Source organism: Nuphar pumila, chromosome 6 (genome assembly GCF_984573655.1).
Source record: "Nuphar pumila chromosome 6, dmNupPumi1.hap1.1, whole genome shotgun sequence".
Lineage (NCBI taxonomy): Eukaryota > Viridiplantae > Streptophyta > Magnoliopsida > Nymphaeales > Nymphaeaceae > Nuphar > Nuphar pumila.
Window position 1 is genome coordinate 35,105,505 of NC_143254.1, and position 3,557 is coordinate 35,109,061.

The following is a 3,557-nucleotide window of genomic DNA, read 5'->3' on the forward strand; positions in this document are numbered from 1 at the left end:
GATCGCCAGGAATCACCTCCCAGATATACTTATGCATACGGCAAGCGATTCATGCTACTTGGCCCATTTTTCTGCGCATATTATCATCCAGAGCGGTGTGTCAGGCAGTTCTCTCAGAGGCAGAAGCGCGTAGAGATTCGCCCACTAGTCGGGGTTCTGCCAGAATTCGACCTCGCATCAGATCAGTGGTCCGGAGCATACCATTCTGCCAGACATGGCTGAGATTCTTTTGTCAGTCTTACTATTTTTCCTGGTCCTTGTGTATCTTCTGATTATCTGGAGTGGTGGAAAATTGTCTGTCCCCCTCCCCTCTGTCGAGTGTATTATTGATAAAATCATGTTTTTCCTCTCTATAAAAATTCCTTTATTTTACATTGGTTTGACGACCTCGCCTAGGTAACAAGGCATATTTTCAGTTGTTTATCTTGCAAAGAATAGCAACGCAATTGTCGTAATCCCAGCGACGACTCAATCCCTAGTAATGGGATATTATTTCAATTGTCTACCAAAATTCTCAACAAATATTTTCCTCCAAACCAAATTTCCTTCAAAAGCCTAACCATCAGTTCTGCCCTGCAGAGAGCATCAACAACACCCAAGAGAACATTTGCGATACCTGATGGTTGATACAAGATCCAGAAAAAAAGCCGCATCAGTTGAAGGCGTCGCGTACTCAGTAGCTTCAGAAGAAGAGATGGACTCACCTCGATCAATCCAGAGTCAGGGTCAGCAGGCGGATGATGGCATCGATCCCCAAATATACGTCATGTTCAAAAAGATGATGACCAAGATGCTGGCAGAACAAGCTGAGGCCAGTACTGAGCAAATTCAGACTAAGCAGAAAGATAAGGGTCATGTCGTCAAGAATGTGAAGATCAGTAAAAAGCAGAATCGTCACGAGGAAATGTCTGATGAGTCAGAATCAGCAGATGATACTGACAAAGAGTATGAAAACAAGCAAGAATTCAAAAGGTCGACTCAGGGGCAGGGGTCGGCCTACAAATCCAAGAATCAGTCTGTTGACGACCCTACGCAGTCACAACTCAAAGATGTGATGAAAATAGTTAAGGATCTTCAAACTCGTGACAAGGGCAAAAGAGTCTTTACAAGTGAAGACTTCTATGATGGACTGGATGGGGATGATGATCTTGATAATCTCCCCAAGAAATTTATCAAGTTTGATGGTTCGGGTGACCCAAAAGCACATCTCGCCCTATTCTTCGCAGAATGTTCCAGGTTCAAGAGGAACAATCGTGCCTTATTTCTCTGCTTCCCTCGCAGCTTGGAGGGTATTGCGACAAAGTGGTATTCAGAGCATATCAACCCGATAGAGCTGAAAGAGTTCGATAAAGTGGTCAATTTATTTATTGAGCGCTTTCTATTCAATGCTGAAGCACTCCCGACTCTCAGTCATCTTTGCGGCCTCAAGCAGAAAGAAAACGAGAAGGCCCGAGATTTTATCCACCGATGGAGGTCAGCTTGCAATAAGATGAGAGACCCGATATCAGAAGGGCATGCATTGTCACTAATCTTGAATAATTTTTCACAACCCTTGAAAGGTCTCATTTCCACGGCACCGTCAAAAACCTTCATCGAACTGACAGAACGAGCCGAGTGGCTCGAGCTAAGCATGGAAAATGGAGTTTATGAAGGCTTCATCTTTATACAAGGTAACAATCAGAGTGAGCAGAAGAAGAAGGCTCACTTCACTCTTTCTGCCAATGATAGCAAAAGCAACAAGAAAAATCATGATCACTATTCAGAGAGATCCAAGGGCCAAAAAGGAAAGTTCTCCAACAATGATAGGCCTCTTCAATCTAGTCCTCAGCATAAAGAGAAAGATCAAGAAAAGCCAAAGCGCAAGGATTGGAGTACGGATCGAAAGTTCACCCCTCTGGACCAAACACTAGAGAGTGTTCTGGAATACATGCTTGCAAAAGATATGATCCGTTTACCTAAAGCAGCTGATCCCGCAACAATCATGGGTAGATTCAAAGAAAGATTTTGCAAATTTCATCGGGCAGTAGGGCATGACACTGAGAATTGTTTCGTCCTGAAAAATATCATTCAAGATTGCATCGACAAGAATATCCTTATTGAAGATGAGGAAAATACCAGTCGACCATCCTGAGCAAGTTTTCTAAAAATTGACAATGTCGAGACTATGTCACTTTCATCATTTTGTCATTTTGAAGCAACAATGTAGTCTCAGTTCTTCTATCAATTTGTTATTTCCTTCTTCAATGCATTAATAAATTTGTCAATCTTCCTTATGGCCTGGCGTCATCTTTTATATTCTTCATTTGCAAATGTTTAAATGTCTTCTTATAAGGGGTAACCTTTTTCAAAGTGCCTCTCTGATCAACCAAGAAGCTCATTGTCAGTTTTACCTCGTTATCCTCAGAGAATTCTCATCAAATATCAATTACTTATCCTTTCTTATTCCCCCATTACACTGAGGCATTACTTTGGAAATTGTCTTCAAAACATCCTGTATGCAGGCAGGATCAAACAAATCTCTCATTTTGCACGCATGTGCACCCATTTATATCATTTTACATACATTTGCATTCATTTGCATTTGCAGGCATTCATTCGCATTCATCTGCATTTGCATCAAGCTTCCTCGCTCAGGAGAAGGGGTTAATCCTGAAAACAGGCTTTGAAAAGCTAACTATGATGGTCCATTCAAATCATGAACCAAGAATTTTTATTTTCCAAATTCAAAACCCATAAGTTGAACCCTTCCTTCTTAAATTGTGATCCTTAGGTTAAATCCCTATGGAATTGATAGTTTGTAGGTCGAACCCCTGCAGAGTCAATGTGATTTGTAGGTTGAACGCCTGTCAAACCAATACGGCTCATAGGTTGAACCCCTTTCGAACCAATCTCGTTCTCAAAAATTTCGATCTGTAGGTTGAAGTCCTCCTGATCCAATATTCTTTACAGTCCTTAGGTCGAACTCCTTTTGGATTGGTATTTTTTAGATATATGATTTGTAGGTTGAAATCCTCCTGATCCACGTTCTTAGGCTGAATCCCTATTGAACCCATGTCGTTCCCAGTGAACCAATGTCGTTCTCAATTGAACCAATGTCGTTCTTAGGCTGAATCCCTATTGAACCCATGTCGTTCCCAGTGAACCAATGTCGTTCCCAGTGAACCAATGTCGTTCTTAGGCTAAATTCCTACAGAACCCATGTCGTTCCCAGTGAACTAATGTCGTTCTCAATTGAACCAATGTCGTTCTTAGGCTGAATTCCTACAGAACCCATGTCGTTCCCAGTGAACCAATGTCATTCTCAATTGAACCAATGTCGTTCTTAGGCTGAATCCCTATTGAACCCATGTCGTTCCCAGTGAACCAATGTCGTTCTTAGGCTGAATTCCTACAGAACCCATGTCGTTCCCAGTGAACCAATGTCGTTCTCAATTGAACCAATGTCGTTCTTAGGCTGAATCCCTATTGAACCCATGTCGTTCCCAGTGAACCAATGTCGTTCCCAGTGAACCAATGTCGTTCTTAGGCTGAATTCCTACAGAACCCATGTCGTTCTC